The following is a 10,108-nucleotide window of genomic DNA, read 5'->3' on the forward strand; positions in this document are numbered from 1 at the left end:
TAAAGGTGGATCCTAAGAAGATTGAGGTTGTTCAGAATTGGCCTAGACCTACTTCAGTTACAGAGATCCGGAGATTCCTGGGTTTGGCAGGTTATTATCTTCGGTTCGTGGAAGGGTTTTCATCTATAGCAAGCTTATTGACCAGACTAACCCAGAAAGGTATCCCATTCATATGGTCAGATGAGTGTGAGTTGAGCTTTCAGAAGCTCAAGACTGCTTTAAATACGGTGCCAGAGTTGGTATTACCCACAGGTTCAGGATCATATACAGTATATTGTGACACATCTCACATTGGGCTTGGTGCAGTATTAATGCAAGATAGCAAGGTGATTGCATATGCGTCACGGCAGTTAAAAAGTTTACGAGAAAAATTATCATGTTCATGACTTAGAACTAATAGCCATTGTTCATGCGCTGATGATCTGGAGGCATTACCCCTATGGTGTATCGTGTGAGGTATTTACTGATCATCGTAGCCTTCAGTATCTGTTCAAACAAAAAGATCTTAATTTTAGGCAAAGAATATGGTTGGAGTTGTTGAAAGACTATGATATCACCATTTTGTATCACCCCGGAAAGGCCAATGTGGTGGCCGATGCTTTGAGTATAAAGGATGTGAGTATGGGCAGTCTTGCGTATATTCCGGTTGGTGAGAGGCCATTAGTTGTAGATGTTCAGATTTTGGCTAATCATTTCGTGAGGTTAGATGTTTTAGAACCCAGTCGGGTTCTAGCTTGCACAGTCTCTCGATCTTTCTTATATGAGTGCATCAAAGAGCGACAATATGATGATTCTCATTTACGTGTCCTTAAGGACACAGTGCAACACGATGATGCCAGACATGTTGTTATCAGGGAAGATGGAGTTCTGCGAATGTAGGGTCGTATTTGTGTGCTTAATGTTGACGGGCTTCGTGAATTAATTCTTGAAGAGGCACACAGTTCCAGGTATTCTATTCATTCAGGTACTGCCAAAATGTATCAAGATTTGTGGCAACATTATTGGTAGAAGAGAATGAAGAAGGATATAGTTACATATGTAGCTCGGTGTCTGAATTGTCAACAATTTAAATACGAGCATCAGAGACCTGGTGGTTTTCTTCAGAAGTTAGAAATTCCTAAGTGGAAGTGGGAGAGTATCACTATGGATTTTGTTGTTGGGCTCCCACAGACTCAGAGAAAATTTGACACAATTTGGGTCTGTAACACCCCGGAAAATTTCGAAGTACTCAAGTGTAAAGCCCGATAAAATTTGCAAAGAAAATAATATTTCATGGTGCCGGACTAGGCTTACGTATTTAAGGATTGTAAAGAAAAATATTTGGCAGAAAAGCACATTTCTGCGGTCCATTATGCGACCACATAATGGCCGCAGAGTGAGGCAGTTAATTGGGTCAGATGGATGCAACTATGCGATCGACTATGTGACCGCATAACTATTATACGGTGCATTATGCGACCGCATAACAGTTATGCGGACCGCATAGTGACCGCATACACTGACAATTCTTTTGGCTATTTTGTAACCAATTATGCGACCGATATGCGATCACATACCTTGTTCCAGAGCTCCATTTTGAGTTTTTAAAACCCGACCCTATTTCGTTAAATACACTCTTTGGGTCATTATTGAGCTATTATCAGACATTTTAGAGTGAGAGAGGGTGCCTTAGAGTGAGAAGGGGTTCTCCAATAATTGTTCTTCAATTCTTGCTTAAGTTTTGGAAGATTGAGAAGGGAAACTATCTAGGTCTTCATCCTAGAGGTAAGATTCTACACCCTAACCCTCAATTTCGAATTTTGTGTAGAAATGGATAATAAGCAAGATAATTTCTGGGCAAGAGGGTTGGTTATTTTACATGCATGTGTTATCAAAGGGTGTAGAAAGATTGTTGAGCTAAAAATGGTAAAGGTTGGGTTATGGGATGATAGAATCCTCCATGAAAGGACCTTGAAACCATAATGCACATCTAGTATTTGATAAAATGCTCAAATGAGCTAGAACCATGATCATCTTCCTAATTTTGATTCAATTTGTTATATTTCTACAATAGATTGAAGTTGCTAAGAATTCCGTAACATTTAGGGTGTAAGGAAGCTCGAGTGAGGTATGTTGGCTAAACTCTTCTCTTAGAATTGAATCCCATGATATTCATGTAAATTATGTAAGTCTCGAGTGATTCATTATGAAACTGGCTATTCAGAGTAAGATTGGATTGAAAGATATATGTTCAACGAGCATCCCAAATGCTTTATTCATGTTATGTTACCAATTGAGGATGTGTTAAAATACGGGCTGTGCATTAATAATGTTTCGACTTTAAGTCAATTTTTGTTAAATATATCTATGTGCCTTAGACTCTAAATTACTCACATGTGTACTACACACTTTGATTTGAATTGTGTTTATTGTTGATGATGAGGATGATATTTGAAATTGATAATGTGATCATGAAATACTGAAAATAGCCAATGTGCCAAGAATGATCTTATAATTATGGCTACTAGTGCCAACGAAATGAAAAAGATGTGAAAGTATTATGAAATGCGATTATTGATATAAAAAGGTTGATGTCTCAAATAAGACAACCTAGCCGGTCGGGTCGTGATCGGATACCATGCCGCACACATGGTGGTGATTGTGCTGGAAATTGTAATTGAAATGATAATTGTGGTTGATGTCCCTAATGGATAGCCTAGCCGATCGGGTCATGATCGGACTCCATGTTAAAGACGGTGGTATTGATATTGAGAGAAATTGTGGTTGATGTCTCTAATGAGATGGCCTAGCCGATCGGGTCATGATCGGACTCCGTGCTAAGAGTACGGTGGTACCGGTATTGTGAATAATGGTATTGTGGATAATGGTATATCGATACTAAAAATCTCCCAATGTGAGATATGGAAATTAATTTGAACATTATCTTGATCCTAAATTGAGGTTTGATGTTGATTATGTCTTTCATTGATATATTGATAATATTATTTGTATTATTTGTCATTCTATTGAGAGAGTGTTTAGTTATACATACTAGTGTTATTCGACGGTACTAACATCCCTTTTGCCAGGGCGCTGCATCTTTAAATGGATGCAGGTGGTTCCACAGTAGGAGATATTGATCAGTGATAGCAGTGCACCTTCTTCCCAGCTGACTTGGTAAGCCCCACTTCATTCCGGGGTCATAAATCTTTTGTACTTTGTGTATTCTGTTTGAGGTATAGCCGGGGCCTTGTTGCCGGCATTATCAACTCTTATATATCTATAGAGGCTCCATAGACATAGTGTGGATTGTGTATTGGTGCTGGGAAAAGACAAACCATATTATGTTGTGGATGTATTACTTGTCTATTTGAGACTTTAAAAATGATGAAACTGTTGAAAATGAATTTATATTGTAGACATGAACACATTTTCGTCTAATTAATGATAATATGTATTATCTCTATTCATGGATGAGTTTGGGTAGAATGAAATCTAATAGGCTTGCTCGGTCGGGTTCACTCGGTTGAGCGCCGGTCATGCTCCTCGATGTTGGGGCATGACAGGGTCATTGTGGACAGGTTGACCAAGTCAGCACATTTCATTCCAGTGGTAGTTACCTATTCTTCAGAAAAGTTAGCTAAAATTTACATTCGTGAGATTGTTCGCCTTCACGGTGTGCTCGTGTCTATTATTTCAGATCGAGGTACGCAGTTTACCTCACACTTATGGAGGGCAGTACAGCGTGAGTTAGGAATGCGGGTTGAGTTGAGTACAACACTTCATCCACAGACAGACGAACAGTCAGAGCGCATTATTCAAATATTGGAAGATATGCTTCGCGCTTGTGTTATAGACTTTTGAGGTTCTTGGGATCATTTCTTGCCACTTGTGAAGTTTGCTTATAATAATAGCTACCAGTCGAGCATTCAGATGGCTCCATATGAGGCATTATATGGAAGGCGATGCCGTTCGCCAGTTGGTTGGTTTGAACCGGGAGAGGCTCGGTTATTGGGTACCGATTTGGTACAGGATGCCTTGGATAAGGTCAAGATTATTCAGGATCGACTTCGCACAGCTCAGTCTAGGCAAAAGAGTTATGCCGACCATAAAGTTCGTGATATTTCATTCATGGTTGGAGAAATAATATTACTCTGGGTTTCACCTATGAAAGGTATAATGAGGTTCAGAAATAAGGGCAAGTTGAGCCCTAGGCATATTGGACCCTTTGAAATTCTTGAAAGGGTATGTGAAGTAGCCTATAGGCTTGTATTACCAGCTAGTTTATAAGCGGTTCATCCGGTGTCAATGCTTCGGAAATATCATGGTGATCCGTCCCATGTGTTAAATTTCAGCTCAGTCCAATTGGACAAAGATTTGACTTACGAGGAGGAGCCGGTGGCTATTCTAGCCCGGCAGTTAAGGTCTAAGAGTTATCCTTCAGTTCGAGTGCAATAGAGAGGTCAGCCGGTAGAGGCATCTACCTGGGAGTCCGATTCGGACATGCAGAGTAAATATCCACACCTTTTCTCCAGCTTAGGTACTTTTTCTAACTCCGTTCGAGGACGAACGATTGTTTTAGAGGTGGAGAAAGTGATGACCCAAAATGTCATCTTTAAATTCGATAATTAATTCTGTGTTCTAACACCTCGAAAAGCACTATTTTTCATTTCTCGACTTGCATGCGCAGTTCGTAAAATTTTCCAGAAAGTTTTTATGTGAAAAATGGATTAAAATGTGAAATAGAGCCTTAAAACTCAACTAAGTTGACTTTGGTCAACATTTTGAGAAAACAGACCCATATCAGTGTTTTGACAGTTCCAGTAGGTCCGTATCTTGATTTGGGACTTGGGCGTATGCCCGTAATTTAATTTGAAGGTCCCTAGCTCAAGTTATGACCATTTAACGGAAACTAGTAATTTAAAGGCTAAAAATTTCTAAGTTTGACCACGGGGTTGACTTTTTTATATCGGAACCGGAATTCGATTCTGAAAATTTGACTAGATCCGTAATGTTATTTAGGACTTGTGTGCCAAATTTGAAGTCAATCCGGATTCATTTAATATGTTTTGGCACAAGATTTGCAAATTTAAAAGTTTAAAACTCAAAGTTCGAATCGGGGTGTGAATTATAATTTCAGCGTTGTTTGACGTGATTTTAGACCCCGAGTAAGTCCGTATTATATTACGGGACTTGTTGGTATATTCGTACGGGGTCCCGAATACCCCGAGTGTGATTCGAATCGAAATCGGAACAAGAATTGAACTTAAGCAAATATTTGGAATTTGGCCTTCTGGTGTAATCTCACCTGCAGATTATTGACCGCAGGTGCGAGCTCGTAGAAGTGAGCCTTCCATCGCAGATGCACCCAGGCGTGGCTGGGCAAAAGTCCGTATGTGCGGAAACCTACACGCACCTGTGCGTCCGTAGAAGCGAACATAACAATCGCAGAAGCGGAGGTCAGCACAGGCGCACATTTTTCCTCCGCAGATGCGAGCCCTCGCCTGGAAGCCCCATTTCGCAAATGCGAGCTCGCAAGTGAGAGCCCAGGCACCGCAGGTGCGGAAATGCCTGGGCAGTGTATAAATCGAAAAGTTAGAGATTTTTACTCATTTTGGTCATTTTGAGCTCGGGTAAGGAGATATTTGGGCGATTTTCATGGGAAAACATTGGGGGTAAGTGTTCCTTATCCTATATTGATTATATTTCATGATTCCATACTCATTTACATCATGAAGCCGTGAATTTATCGAAGAAAAATCAAATTTTTATAAAATCTTCCAAAACGAATATTTTAAGATTTGATGGACCATTTGACATTAGAATTGGATAATTTTTCTATGGTTGGACTCGTCTCGGAATGGGTGTTCGGATTTCGTAATTTTTTCTGAGATTTGAGATGTGGGTCCCACTATCGAATATTTAAATGAATTTCGGATTTTTATTCGGAAAATTAGTAAATTCATATTGAATTAATTTCTATGATTCGTATTGAGTCTATCAAATTGTTTGTGAATAGATTTGAAGCTTTTGGAAACAAATTTAAAAGGAAACGATGTGGTCGAGTAATTTATTGGAATTTACAAAGCGAGGTAAGTGTCGTGGTTAACCTTGACTTGAGGGAATAGGACCCTTAAACTATTTGTTATGTTACACGATACCTTGATATTTTATTGCAGCTTGTGAAGCTAATTGATAAATTGGAAATTTTTGGAATTGAAAGAATTAATTATTTCTGCTTGTTATGGAAATTATTATTGTTCACATAAATCATGTTTATTTAAATATTTCCATGTTAATATTATTGACCCATAGTGAGTGTCAAAGTCAACCTCTCGTCACTACTTCTTCGAGATTAGGCTTGATACTTACTTGGTATATGTTATTTATGTACTCATGCTACACTTGCTGCACATTTTTGTGCAAGTACCTATATGTCTAGCGGCCTTGTGGGCGCAGAGGTGTGGTTAATGCGGGGACTTAGGTGAGTTGCATTCTATATTACGATCTGCAACCAGCAGAGTCTTCTTCAGAGTTATTTATATTTTTCCTGTTTAAATTGTATTCCGGACAGATGCTGTATTTTATTTTATTCTCTAGTAAATGCTCATCCACTTGTGACACCGGGTTTGGGAGTGGTTATGGGTTGTTTAGTATTTTAATTGCAAAAATATTTATCACTTACTTTGTAAGTTCTATCTTTTACTAATTAATTGAAGGAAATTTTGATTTCAAAAATACTATAATGAGTAATTAAGTTAATCAATTATGGTTGGCTTGCCTGACAGCGGTGTTAGGTGCCATCATGACCTTTAATGGATTTTGGATCGTGACAACATGGTATTAGAGCACTAGGTTCACTTAGGTCTCACGAGTCATGAGCGAGTCTAGTAGAGTCTTGAGGATCGGTACAGAGATGTCTATACTTATCTTCGGGAGGCTATAGGATTTTTAGGAGCACTTCCCTTCTTGATTCCTCGTCGTGCGATTTGATTCCTTTGAGGGTTATGCCTGCATTCCCTTCATATTCAATCTTATGCAATGCGAAGTGCTTGTTATAAATTGGGAATCGGGAAATTTTAATGGCACTACAGATGTAGTGCATGATGTTTCTCCCTGTATATTTGATTAGGCTAATGTCGTCGCCTTGCAGAAGGATGTTCTGCCATTTTAGCTCAGTAGCTGTATATCTGATGATTTTGGGGATATGCACTAATTGCTATGATATTCATGAGTTGTTAATGCACAATGTTGATGTAATGGTAGGATACTTGTCTACGTGTCGAGGCAGTGAGTGATTTGAAAGGAGGTTTTTCTCAATGCATGATTTAAAGGTTCAATGTTTTATTTCTAGCAGAGGAAAGGCAATTGAACTATGAATGTTCAGGTTTGAGTTAATGGAGTAACGAGACTTGGTATTTTCGAAGCATGGTGGAATTTTCATCGGTAATGTGGCGTCATTGTCCTTGCTGAATGTGTTAAGTTTGCCGGTGTTATGGTTTTATTCAATTCGCCTTCTGGGCAGGGTATCGTTAAGTGGTGCCGGGGAAGCGGCTATCAGAGGTCGCAGTGTGTTGTGGTTCAGAATCGAACCGGTGATCCTAATGTTGATGGCTCAAGGAAGATGATCTCTAGGGAGGTTTAGAGTTGACGGCAATCTGTTAGTTCAGGTGCTACAGAGATGGATTTTGATTTAAGACAACAACTGGGCAGCGAAGTATGAGGAATGACATGTGAGAGGTATCGTGCGGTGGTTAAACTTCTGGAAGGCCAAGTGTAAGGAAACAGAAGTCGAGTAGTTGCTTAAAGGAGAGGGTTGGACCAAAGTGGGAGAGTGGCAGAGTATCATATGAGTTCTGTGGTATGATAGTTACATGCATTGAGGAAAGTTTGGAGTGATTTGGGATTCATGATGAACAGTGACTAGGTCTATTGACTTAATTTGGAATATTGGCTACTATACTAAGGAAGACTGGATACGACAAAAAGAAGTTGCTTGATATGAAGAGGAATGCAACATGATTTCGAATTGGAATGTATTGTCGCACCTATAGTTGATGTCAATGGGGAGTGAACGTACTCGTACAACAGGTGAATGAGCACGAGCTTAGGATGGTTTATTGATTTTGTAGTAATTGTACTCAGTTCAGCGTCATTGGAAGGTATCGTCATGGAAATTTACACAAGTGAGTTATCTCCTGTGACCTGGTTAATGGGTGTGTGGTGTCGACGAAGATTCTGCAAAGAATTCTACTGGCTACCGGTAAGGGATCGAATATGTGAATGTGGCTAGTGATTGAGAGTGCTCATGAAATATTTAAAATAAATGTTGCGAGATATTTTGGCATGTTGGTTGTGCAAGATCATGTCAATAGGGAATAAGGAGTATTGGTAGGTTCCAGGGTTATGCGATGGTAGCTTCAAGCTAAGTGGGAGAGCCCCACCGTCTACGATCTGATTGCATGGTTATATACTTGTGAGGTTTATGGTTATCGACATATTGGTGGGTTATTACAACTAAGGAAAGAGAATATCAGTGGTAATTTGAGCAAAGGATTTGAGGAATGTGTGCTGTAATTGGCCTTATCGATTCATGTTCAGGCTTTGGTAAGACTCAGGGTTTATGCTTCGTGTGGAGGTGGTGATGTACCAGGAAAGTGATCCAGTTGAGTGCTTCTTTGAGAGGGTGTTCATGTGCTAGCAGGGCCTTGGAGTTTGATTATAGTCGAGACCAAGCCAGAGTGGGTGACTCTCAACAACGGTCCTAGTGGATTCAAAAGTTAAAGTGCAGTACCTAAGGATTTTGAGTCCGTAGTATGGTTAAGTATTGAGCTTTAGCAGCAAATTATGAATGTGGCTTGGAGTGTTCTACGTTATTTTCGGTCTGCGTTGTGGCATTGGAGGAATAGGAGAAAATAACTTCGGATTCATAGAGGGATTTCAGAATAGGTGTACCAGTTGAAGACGCGAATATGCACAAAAGGAGGGTAGGAGATGGTTCGTGGGTTTTGGAGACAACGTGGTCTCGTGAACTAATGTCACTCAGGATGAGTGCAGATTTGGGTTCATGATGTTTTGAATGGAGCTATTATTATTCCTAAGGCAAGTCCAGAGTAAATTAGAAGAAGTCGAATGAATTGGCATGATTGTGGCAATGATCAGTTTCTTCAGCGTGTTAAGTTATACATGTGATTTGTGGCGGTACGTGTGAGGCTTGACGATCGCCGTAATTTGACTTATTGAGAAGTATTCGATTATTAGGGCCTGTTATGTGTAGATGGATCCCAGAAGAGTTATGGCGGCTTAGATCACGACTTGAGGTTTGTATTTTTCTGCGATTATGGGAATTCAGTCACGAACTGCAATGGTTCTCCTGAAATAAGTAAAGTCAAAGGTTTCTATATGATGAAGTGTGTATCCTATTAGTGGTTCAGGAGTTATGATGAAATTCTTGAGTTTTTGCATGTGGGTAAGATAGGTGCAGTGAGCGGCATGAAATCTGAAAGTTGAGGATCAAGGTTGTAGTTCGGTGTAGATAGGGATGTCACGAACTCGGACGAGTAGGGAAGTATTCAGATGTTTAGAGTAAGCTGGTATTGTCTTTAGCATCACAGAGATCGGTGTCCTGCGTGAGAAGCTTTGTATACTGATTTACGGATTTTCGATTCACTTTACAACATTGTATGACTAGTGGCCTAGATGTGCAGACTTTGTTACCTAGTGCAGAAGGTCATGGGAGCGTACCGCACGGGAAGATTGTATAAGTGTGACGTGTGGTAAATTGATTGATTAAAGATTGGAACCAAGTATGGTGATTGTGGTACTATCTCTAATGTGAGAATTTACGCCTGAAGGGCGCTCAGTTCATTTGGTTGTGGACTGTTGAAGTTTGTTTCAGATTTGATGGTTGTTCTTGTGTGTCATGGGAAAAATGGTTATTGTGGATCCTTGAAAGGTTATTAGCCCAGTGCAGTACGATCAGAATTATCTTGAGGTCCGTGGATGGATCTAAATGTGAACATGGGCTCTATATCAGGCTGGATGTATTCATTTCAGCATAACGTTGTTTTCAGAGGGGTCTTCGGGCCTTGGATGTTATTTCTGTTGCCGACCCTTCCGTGTAGTCTCT

Source organism: Nicotiana tabacum, chromosome 13 (genome assembly GCF_000715075.1).
Source record: "Nicotiana tabacum cultivar K326 chromosome 13, ASM71507v2, whole genome shotgun sequence".
Taxonomy (NCBI): Eukaryota; Viridiplantae; Streptophyta; class Magnoliopsida; order Solanales; family Solanaceae; genus Nicotiana; species Nicotiana tabacum.